This window comes from Lipotes vexillifer, unplaced genomic scaffold (assembly GCF_000442215.2).
Source record: "Lipotes vexillifer unplaced genomic scaffold, Lipotes_vexillifer_v1.1 scaffold351, whole genome shotgun sequence".
Lineage (NCBI taxonomy): Eukaryota > Metazoa > Chordata > Mammalia > Artiodactyla > Lipotidae > Lipotes > Lipotes vexillifer.
In genome coordinates, this window is record NW_006787659.1 from 976388 (window position 1) to 988545 (window position 12158).

The window sequence follows — 12158 nt, forward strand, 5'->3', positions numbered from 1 at the left end:
TGTGAGGGCTAATTTGAAAATTCCCCGGGGAAATTTTAAAAAAAAATAAAAATTTTTTGGGAAAAAAAAAAAAAAAAAAAAAAAAAAGAGTCATGTACCACAATGTTCATTGCAGGACTATTTACAATAGCATGGTCATGGAAGCAACCTAAATGCCCATCGGCAGACGAATGGATAAAGAAGATGTGGTACATATATACAATGGAATATTACTCAGCCATAAAAATGAACGAAACTGGGTCATTTGTAGAGACGTGGATGGAACTAGAGACTGTCATACAGAGTGAAGTAAGTCAGAAAGAGAAAAACAAATATTGTATATTAATGCATATATGTGGATCCTAGAAAAATGGTACAGATGAACCAGTTTACAAGGCAGAAATAGAGACACCGATGTAGAGAACAAACGTATGGACACCAAGGGGGGAAAGCGGCAGGGGGTGGGGGTGGGGGTGTGATGAATTGGGAGATTGGGATTGACATATATACACTAACATGTATAAAATGGATAATTAATAAGAACCTGCTGTATAAAAGAATAAATAAAATAAAATAAAATAAAAAGCCTAGGCACACAGACACATACCTACACCTTTCCAAAAATAAAGTCAAAATAGATTATAGACCTGAATGTAAAATGCAAAATTATAAAACTTCTAGAAGAAAACTTAAAAGCATGATCCATGAAAGAAAAAATTGCTAAGTTGGACTCTATTAAAACCAAAACTTTCTCTGCAAAAGACACTGCTAAGAGTTTGAAAAGACAAGCTACAGGCTGGGAGATTATATTTGTAAAACACATATCAGAGAAAGGTCTTGTATCTAAAATATGTGAAGAACTCTTAAAATTCAACAATTTAAAAATAAACAACCCAATTTAAAAAGTGGGCAAAAGATCTGAACAGACACCTCACCAAAGTAGATATACGTTGGCAAATGAGCATATGAAAAGATGCTCCACATCATACGTCATTAGGGAATTACAAACTAGAACAACATTGAGATACCACTGCAAACCTATTTGAATAACTAAAACCCAGAAAACTGTTGATATTAATAGCTGGTGAGGATGCTGAGTAACAGGAACTCTTATTCATTGCTGGTGGGGATGCAAAATGTACAGTCACACTGGAAGACAGTTTGTCATTTCCTTACAAAGTTAAACATAACCTTATTATGTGATTCACCAGTTGTGCTCCTAGGTATTTACCCAACTGATTTGACAAATTATGTCCGTAAGTGCAAAAACCTGCACAGAAATGTTTATAGCATCTTTATTCAGAATTGGTAAAACTAGAAGCAACCAAGATGTCCTTCAATAGGTGAATAAATAAACTGTGGTGTATCCACACAGTGGCATAATATAAAGCAATAAAAAATAAGCTATCAAGGCATGGAAAGACACAGATGAATCTTAAATGCATATTGCTAATGAAAAAAAGAAAAGCCATCCTAAAAGACTACATAGTATGTTTCAAATTATATGACATTCTTGAAAAGTCAAAAGTATGGCAACAGTAAAAAGATCAATGGTTGCCAGGGTGTTGGAAAGGGCCTACTGAGTAGTTAAAGCATAGAAGAATTTTTATCTTGGTAAATCTACTTTGTACAAGAAACTGACACACTATTGTGAAGCAATTATATTCTAATAAAGATCTATAAAAAAAAAGAATGTAATAGTAGATACATGTCACTATGCATTTATCTAAAGCCATACAACTTTACAGCACAAAATGTTACCTTAATGTATAGAAATTGTTAACAAATCATTTTAGGAGGTTGGGAGATCCCAGGATGGCATGCTAAAAGTGATGAAGTAATCCAAATGTATTACAAATATATGATACAGTCTCACCACAGGTGGGAAAAAACAGTGCTAACCTAAGTAACTTTGGAAAGAACTAGGATCTGTAAGACTAAAGACTAAAGATTAAACTGTGCATAAGTACTGTACTCTAGTTTTTCCCATGGGTTACAGATTAACAATTTTGATAGCACTATAAATGTTTACTGGTATTGAACAATTAAGAAAATGAATGGCAGAGTGTGGGACCAGGTTTCTCACTGTTGGAGTGGGAGGTTAGTTAGCAACAAGCAAGAGGAGAAGGCAAAAATGATCCATGTGGCAAGGGATTAGAGTTGGAGACATCACTGTGAACTCATGCTCAGCTTAATATAGATATAAATGGTTACACATAGAAATAGTTACAGATATTTATGTATAGCCAGGTTGGTATACACACATATACATACCTGCTCTGTCAGCTTAGTGTGTTTAAAATAAATGAGATCCCAGTAGCAAAGAGCACACCCAGCACCCAGACATTGGTTTCTAACACCATTCTCCAACAAATGGAAGCAGGGCTCCTTGGAGAAACGGCTGATTTTAGGACTGAGGTAGGAAATATATAAGATGAGTTTGGAGCATTATATAGTGCTAGAAAGTAAGAAGGTGTTCCAAAAAGAATATTCAAAAACATACACGGTAATGGGAGTATGTCAAAGGGAAACAGGAACCAACTGGAAGCTCCTAATGACCAAAGCTGGAATAATGTGAGCACAAAATAAAGTAGCACTGGATTATAACCAAAGCAGAAAATAAGTAATCATGAGTCCATAATGATATAACTAAATGATTGACTAATAAATGGGAGACAAGACCTAAATCTCCTTTGTAAAAGAATTCCAAATAACATATGTAGATATATGCCCTCCGGGGGTGGAGCATAACGCCCCACTCATGAAGTGTGGGCTACATGTAGCGACTTCCTTCCAAACAGCACAGTATGGAAGGGGGGAAAAAAGTAACTTTACAGTGGAGAATCCTGACAAACACCCTCTCAGTCAGGCGATCAAAGTTAACATCAACAATGAAATGTCATGCTGATAATATGCACCTTTGATATGATGTGAGGAAAGTGGTATTTACCTCTGTCGTCTTCCTCTCCAAAACCCATAATGCCAGTCTAATCATGAGGAAAACGTCACACAAACCCCAGCTGAGGAGCACTCTACAAAATCTGACCAGCACTCCACAAGGGTATCCCAACCAAGGAAAGGCTGAAAAACCCCAAAGCCCAGAGGAGCCAATGTAGACATGACTAATAAATGTAATGTGGTATCTTAGATGACATCTTGGAACAGAAAAAAGGTAAAAGCTAAGGAAATTATATTAATTTTTAAATAATGATATCCTGCTTTTAGAGCTCTCAGCACAGAACCTGGTTTGTAACAAGTGTTCTCTGTATATTAGGTATTAGAACATCATGTGGATGAAGAAGAGAAGGAAGAATTAAGTATAAGAGCAGTTGGGGGAGGAGGTTGGGGGTTATAAATTCTGCTACATTCAGAGAGAGACAGTTATCAGGCCAACAGACAGTTACTGAAGTCATGGCAAAGTATACAATTGCTAAGGACAGCTTCTAAGTACAGAACCTGGGAGACATATTATATACAAGGTAGACAGAGAAGGAATAATTTGGAAAAGAGACTTATTAGGAGGTGGGAAGAGAAGCAAAATAGGATCATCGTTCAGAAACAAAGAAAACAGAGTCTCCCAGGAAGGATGGTGTCAAGAGTTTTAATGCTACATAAGATTGGGACAGATTAAAACTATATATAGACTTGTCTGTGACCCCAGATAGAACCGTGTTAGAAGAGTTGAACTGGGAATGGAACTTGAAGGAGTAAAGGCAGTGAAACATGAACCACTAGGGCAATGAAGGTATGGGAAGAAATGTGACACTGTGTCAAGATGCAGTAGGTAATGGCAGTGTCTTTATTACAATATTTAAGATGAGCACTTTGGAAAGAAAAAAATAGAAGATACAGGAAAGACAGTGTAACTAACAGAGTAAGGTTTGTGAGGGGACGTGAGAGGAAATGATCCAGTTCCCAACTGAAGCCATTAGCCTTGGAGAGGAGGGTAACCCATCTTCCTCTAAGACAGGCAAGAAAGAAGCAAGGATGAGTACTAATATGGCCTGCTGCTGCTGATTTTGATAATGGTGATGATGATGATGGTGGCGGTGGTGAAGATGGTGGTAATGATGATGATGATGATGGTGTGATGGTGGTGGTGATGATGATGACGATTTTGATGATGATTTTGATGATGATGGTAGTGATGGTGGTAATGACACTGATGACGATGTGGTGATGATGATGGTGATGATGATTTTAATAATGGTGGTAATGGTGATGATGGTGGTGGTGATGGTGACGGTGGTGGTGACAATGGGGGTGATGGTAATGATGACAGTGATGATGATTTTGATGATGATGATAGTGATGGTGATGATGGTGATGATGATGATGATTTTGATAATGGTGGTAATGGTGATGGTAATGAACATGATGGTGATGATGGTGGTGATGATGGTGGTGATAGTAATGATAATGACGGTGATGATTTTGATGATGACGATAGTGATGGTGGTGATGATGGTGATGATAGCTGCAGCTCCATTTATTGAGCTATTCCTTTGTGCTCTGTATTGGATGTCTCACTCATAGCATCACCCCAGGAGGCATGTACTATTGTTACTTTCACTGGACTCAGCTAGATTAAATAACTTGCCCAAACTGCTAAGGGGCAGAACTTCACTGCTCCTCCCAACACTCTCCTCAGAATATTTCAGACCTTGTCCCCCTTTTGGTGGCAAGCAGTGTGTTTACATTTTCTCCCAGCCCACAAACCTGGGTGTGAGAAATAAAGGGTACTCTGGTCCACCTTTAAAGTGCTGTGGAGCCTGCGTGAGTCACGTGTCGTCTCTGAGACTCAGTCTCTCTGTAGAATGAACAGCTGGAACTAGATGAATTGTTTCAGATTGTTTCTACCTCCAACATTCTTTGATCACTTTTAAAGCCCCCAAAAGACTCGGGAAGGCTAGGTGTACCACCTAGCTGCAAAATCTTCCATAGCTTTTAAAGTGAAGAATTGTGGCTCACTCAACCCAGAGGTTAGTAAACTTTCTCTGTGAAGGGCCAGAGAGTAAATATTTTAGCTCTTTCCAGCGAGATGGTGTTTGCCACCATGACTCAGCTCTGTAGTCATAGTAGAGAAAGCAGTCTTGGACAATACATAAGTGAATGAATGTGGCTGTGTTCCAATAAAACTTTATTCACAAAAACAGGGTGTGAGCTGGATTTGGTCCATGAATTGCAGTTTGCTAACTCCTACAACTTTGGAGCTGTGGCCACTAATACCACCTCTCTTCTATTTAGAGTATGACTTCAGATAAGTCAGTCAAGCTTGCCTCAAATCAGTAAGCTACAGACCACAGGAGGGGAAAAAATCAAGGGCATTTACCTTCGGTGAAAACAGGAGGCAAAGCTACTAACTTTAGTGTTAGTAAAACAATGCAACACTTAGGGATATCACACAGTATGGCGAGGCCAGATGTTCTTCCTTTCCAGTAATAAATAAGAAAAAATAGAATGAAACTGCACCAAGAGTTAAGTTAAGAAAGAAAGAAAAAAAAAATGAATGATTGCCTATGAAACACCATGCTGTCCTCTAAAGTAGAGGATTTGGCTTCTCTGTATATCTTCAAGAATTAAATAGATAATGATGTGATTGTTAAATCATCAGAAATAGGTCCAAACAGGAACTGATAGAAGGAAGTGAACTTGGAGCCCTCTTTCCTCAGCCTATGAAACCGACAAGGCCCTTCAATGCAGTGCACCACCACAGACACCTAGTCACATCCAAAGTATCCATTCAGCCCCTTCTGACACTCCCATTCACATGGGGACAAGCTTATTTCATCCCCATCTCCAGGGTAACTGTGATCTGGTCTAAGCCAGTCAAGCAAGATGATCAGGAGTCTTGGGCTGATTCAGAGATGAAGAAGCATGGGCACAGACACCTTGTCTGGACAGGGCCAGGTGTAGACAGGGGGCCTAGAACCACTGCAGCTGTTTGAGGGAAGCCAGGCCGAAGGGCATGGAAGCACCAGGGTGGGCAGCAGGCCAGGAGTCAGGAGTCACAAGCAGTGAAGTCAGGGTCCCCATTACACCATGGCTTCTGGATCAAGTGTCACTTGAAGACTGCTCTACTTTTGGCTTTGGACAGTTACATCACTGATACATCCCCTCTGCTGTCTGAGCCAGAGCTGGTTTCACTATTACTTTCAAAGATTCCACCCTAACTGTTACATATTCTCTCCCTGATTTGTATCTGTAACATTCCTTAGGCAAGGAGATGAATGTTTAAAACGATCCTAACACATTTAAAGTACTTTCCTAAACTTTACATTGTTTTTCAAGCACAGTAGGCAAATGATCACCTTCTTGTCACTGTGGTTCCAACTGGTCAGCAACTCATTTCTTCCATAGCTTGTGAAAGCAAAAGACAGACTAGCTTGAAGTCCCCTCCCCTTTCATCTGATCAGAAAAGAATGATCATAATTCAAAGTCCTGTCCTCATGAGAGAACTGCCTCTTGCTAATCAGTTCTGTCTTCCAGTCTCTAAGCTCCCACCTCAGAGAACCTCTGAGTGAAAGCATGGTTTCCGCCCCTAGAGAACCCCATCCAAAGGCAAGAAATAAGATATTAGGAATCTTTATGTCTTAGGGCACCAGAAATGAGATTTCTGATTTGGAATGAGGGGAAGGGGCTAGAAAATGTCAGGCTGTGCTGTTTTGTGTGCTCCCTGCCTTCTAGTTTTAGTTTCCTCCAGGAACTGAAGGACCAAAGGAAATTTTTAGTGTTCAGCATATTGGATACTTTATATGAACATAAAAACAAGCACAGGACAGCCTATTGGCCATCATAACATTCCTCCCTTGCTGACCAGCAGCAAAACAAAGATAATGTATGACCAGCCTCTCTGATCCATTCATCTTCTCAAGATATGCCAAATTCTTAGCCTGGAAAGATGCACGATGGTGAAAATCCACCTTTTAAATGTCATTGAAATAAGGCTACTACTTCAAACACAAAGTCATCTTTTTTCCTTCACTATTACTAAGGAAAACTTTTGCAAATGGCATATGCCCTCCTGAAAACTCAAATACAGAGAGAACAGGCCCACTACAAAAGTACGCATGTCTCTACGTGCCCAGAATATAAAGGGAGGCAAGTAGGCCAGGTGGAAAGCAAACAGGAAAGCCAGTGGAAAGCAGACACAGGGACCTCAAAGGTAAACCCGGCTTCTTAAGTTCTGTTTCTGATGAACTTTCTTGGGATTCTATGCCTTTGAGGGAACGTAAAACACTGGAAAAGGAGGGCAAACAGTCTCAAAGCATAAAAAGGTGCCCAGTGGGTATCTCAGACTCTGGCTGCAGCTTCTGCTTCTACCTGTCCTGATCCATCCATTCCCCTCCCCATCACCCTACCTTTTCCTTCATCTCTTCCAAGGGTAATAAGCTCATCTACCAATGGCCCTGTCCTCTCTGGTGCCCGTGGGGCCTGAAATCCCATTAGCGTTATTCTTGTATTACTTTTTCTTTCCTATGGGAACACAAGGGAGTAATGTTATAGCCATTATTCTAAGCAAGGAAGGCCAAAAGCCATGGTGCCTTTTCTTCAATATATCTTCATGCTTGCTTTAAGAAAGAAGAAATAATGTTTGCAAATACCCTGCTGGAAATTCTTTGTATAAGAATCCTACCTGCTTTATCTTTATTTCTTCCTAAATAGTTTAGAGAAGAACTTTCTCCTTTATAGCCCCCCCCACCCTGCCCCGCCAAAAATCATACAAGGACATCATGGGTCATAATTGGATTATGGTTAAAGTTATTTCCAAGAGCCCATACCTCTGATACTAAAAATAAAATTATAAAAGGTCCCTTGGGATTATTGAAAAGACCCACCTATGAAAGAAACCTGAAAGAATTTGGAGGATTACACAAATACTTTGTGAATCTAGTCAACAGTATGTCCTATATTCATATTCTTCTTTTTCCTTAGCCCTTTTTATCGGTGGACACATAACCATGCTAAGCATTTTACACATATTTTTTCTTATAAATATTCCATCAACATATTTGCCATTTTAAATAGCTTTCTATCCTTAAGGACAAAGAGAGATACACATGGCAACTGCCCCACATACACACATATACACGCATATTTGCATACACAACTCTGCTTCTCCTTACAAGGAATGAAGCAACTTTGAACAAAAAGCTGAAGATAATGGGAAATGATGACTTTTTCTCTTCCCGGAGTCTGCATCTCTGCATCTCCACAGATAAACCAGATCACAAAGTTGGTTTCTTTACTTACTCTCATGAAAGACAAAATGGTGCAAGTGTAGCATTTTCCAACCGTAGCTCTACGTTAGAACCTCCAAGAGGATCTTTTAAAGAATATTAACACCTGGGCCCCACTCCTGGAGATTCTGATGTAATTGGTTGCGTGGAAAGGGCCTTAAATATAGAGTCGGATGGACCTGTATTTGAGCTCCTTCTCGATCACTATAAAGTATATACCCTTGGGTAAGTCACTGAAATTCTCTGCCTCAGTCTTCTAATCTGGACAATGGGAATGGTATTACAGAGAGAATCAGAGATAATATACACAAAATTCCCAGCATACTCCCTGGCAAACAGTACATCTCCCAAATGGGCAGCTTATAATTTTTCATACTCACTAGTCTTCATGTTTCCTGACAGTAAAACAGAAACCAGTGTAAAAGAGAAGGCTATGCAGCCTTCAAGGATTCAAACATGTTTTAAATGTCATGCTGTTTAGAAACTATGTCCATGAAAAATTGTACATGATCTGAAATACTATTGTGACATCTTAAAGAGGTAATACAATTCAGTGCTAAGCAATGATGTATTCTGACTCTTTTATCACACATTTCTTTTTATTAAATATCTTTATCTAATTTAACACAAATATATTAACTGCCTGGGTTTTTACATGACCAATGTTTTTTTAACCACAATCGAGTATAATAGAAAGCTCTTTAATGTTTATTTAAGAGTAGAGCATTACTTGTGTGTAAACAAAGCCTGAAATTGGTCATCTCTTGTATAATGGTATTGTTCTTTATTTTTACTTCCTAAGTTACATATGAATTTATGCTGCATACAAATCAGAGTGGATATAAGCTGGACACATTCCCAAGATGCTATTAAGTTGTCATGGTCTGATAGCGCTCAGTGTCATCTCCTTTGTGTGGTGCCTTGCTACCAAATGCCTCCAATGTAAAATGTGTGACTGCAAAAATCAAGTACAAACAGGAAGAAGACAAACATGTCCAAATGTGGGGGGAAATCTTTTCCTTTCGGTACATTGACCTGAATTACAAACTGAGTTTTTTTGCTAAAGCAATCCCACGTTTCTATAAGCACATCCCTCTAGTAGAAGAATACCAAAGAAAAAGATGCAAAAAGAGGTACGTTGATGACACCATAGGTCCTGACTTCTACAGGACGGCATATTCTTCCTCCTTTTCAGAGAATAAGTTCCAGCCCTGTTACTAAAAGTGAAAATGAAGAATCCACAAGAAGAAAGGGTGTAGGCTGGTGTGCAGAATCTGAGCACTCAGGCTCACAAGAAAGGGAGCAAGGGGACAATGGTCGTTCTCCATCCTCACATTCTAGACACTGGAAGGAATAAAAAGGGTATTGGGAAAAGTGCCCCGAGGCACCACCCCAAATGTTTTCAATTACTATTCTGAACATTCATGAGCATCAAAAACATGCTATGCTGAACACAGCCTTTGGTAGGTATCAATCAAAAGCACACTTTTTCACAAATGAACAGTGGGAAAAAAGCTACAACTCTGGCATCTTTATGCCTCCTGATTCTTTTCTCTGGGAAAATATTGCTTTTAATTGATGTTTGTTCTTATAATGGACTCAAGCCTTTGAGGTCTTACTGCTTAGAGCGCTCTTAATGTACAGTCAATCTGCACAGAAATTTCGTGCTGATTATATGCAGCTCAAAGGATTTCAAAACATCTCCCTAGAAGCTTTGCCTTTCTCGTCAGAATTCCCAGATGAATTTCCTGGAGACTGATTTTCAACAGAGTCTCCTGTTGGAAATGGATTTTGCACAGAAGTGAGATGCATCAAAAGCGGTGAGGGAGATGGTTCTGATTCCACCACACAGAGGAACCAAAGCAGCCTCTTCCCAGACACCACCAGTGTTGTGCAGGCATGAAGCACTCTCTCACCCTACTCCCCTGTGCTTTCCTGGCCATTTTTCCCTCTGGTTTCATCCTTCACATTTGGCTGGGCTTATTTCAGAGGTCCTGGGCCCTCTCTCTTGGAATTTCTACTAAATTCACTGGATTAGCTTGATGTGCAGCTTTCTTGTACCTCTTCAGCATTTGGTGGGGTTAATTCATTTTTTCGGGGGGGGTCCTTATTACTACTTTATTTTTTATTTAATTTTTATTTTATCTTATAGTTGATCTACAACGTTGTGTTAGTTTCAGGTGTACAACGTTGTGTTAGTTTCAGGTGTACAGCAAAGTGATTCAGTTATACACATACATATACCTTTTCTTTTTCAGATTCTTTTCCCATAAAGGTTATTAAAATTATTGAAGAGTTCCCTGTGCTATACAGTAGGTCCTTGTTGATTATCTATTTTATATATAGTAGTCTATATATGTTATGATGGGGTTAATTCTTAAAAATGTGTTCATGCCAATGCAATGCCACATTTAGGCCTCAGTCTCTTTGGGGTCCTTCCCCTGCACCCTCACTTGTGGGGTCTGTACCAGCCCTCTCCCATCTCACCCAACATGAAGAATGACTGAAATGGAAAACGCAGTATCAATGATGCAGGAGGAGTGGCCAAGATGGTGCAGTAGGAAGACCCTGAGCTCACCTCCTCCCTTGGGTACCAAAATCAGTTACCTACAGAGCAACTATTGATGAGAATGACCTGGAGACTAGCAGAAAAGAGTTCCCACGACAAAAGCAGGAACCACAACAAGATGGGTAGGAAGGGCAGAGATGCTATACCGCAAGACCCCAGGAGGGCAACACACAAACAAGAGGAAAATTACAACTGCAGATTCTCTCCAAGGAGCAAGCCCCACAGGCTCCCCAGCCTCGGGGTCCTGCACCAGGAAGATGAGTCCCCAGAACATTGGGCTTTGAAGGCCAGCAGGGCTTGTGTACAGAACACTGCAAGAGCTATAGGACAGAGACTCCTCCGTGAGCACACACAAAATCTCACACACTCAGAGACCCAGCACAGAGGCAGGAATTTGAAAGGAGCCTGAGTCAGATGCCCTTGCTGATCCTGGAGAGACTCCTGAGAGGAAGGAGGCATCAGGACTCCCCCAGGGACACATATGTTAGTGGCAGCCATTTCTGTCAGCTTGTTCTACCACAAGGAGACTGGTGCTGGAAAGAGCCATTTTGCCCTCTAGCTTTTTAGTGCCCTGGGCTTGCTCTCCTACCAGCCAGTCAGCACCAGTCCTAGGACACCCAGGCCAAGCAGCCAGCTGCATGGGGTCCCAGCATCACTCACCAGGGGGATGGCACCAGTTGCAGGCTCCCCCAGGTCCCCAATCAAGTGCCTCAGGACCCAGCACTGCTCGCTAGCAGCCAACAGCCTCCACAGGAGGCAGGACCTGACAGCCAACTTGCCAGGGACCAGCCCCACCTACCACCATACCCACAGTAGTCAACCCCACCATCACAGAAGGGCCCATGCAGCTCACACAGATGGCACCCCTATATCATGTCACTCTGAGGACCAGAGGGGAGTGTGCTGCTAGACCCCATAAAATGTCTCCTACACAAGGCCACTTCTCCAAGACTGGGAAACATGAATGACCTACGACACAGAGAATTAGGCAAAATGAGGTGACAAAGGAATATGTCCCAAATAAAGAAACAAGATAAAACCCCAGAAGAAGAACTAAGTGAAGTGGAGATAAGCAATCTACCCAATAAAGAGTTCAAGGTAATGACTGTAAAGATGCTCTAAGAACTTTTGGGAGAAGAATAAATGAACACAGTGAAAAGTTTAACAAAGCATTAGAAAATATAAAGAAGAACCAAACAGAGCTGAAGAAATAAAATTGAAATAAAAATAAACTAGAAGAAAACAACAGTAGATTAGATGATAAAGAGGAACGGATCAGCAAACTGGAAAAAAGAGTAATGGAAATTACCCAAGCTGAACAGAAAAATTTTTGTTTTAATTTTTTAATTAGGACAGTTTAAGAGACCTTT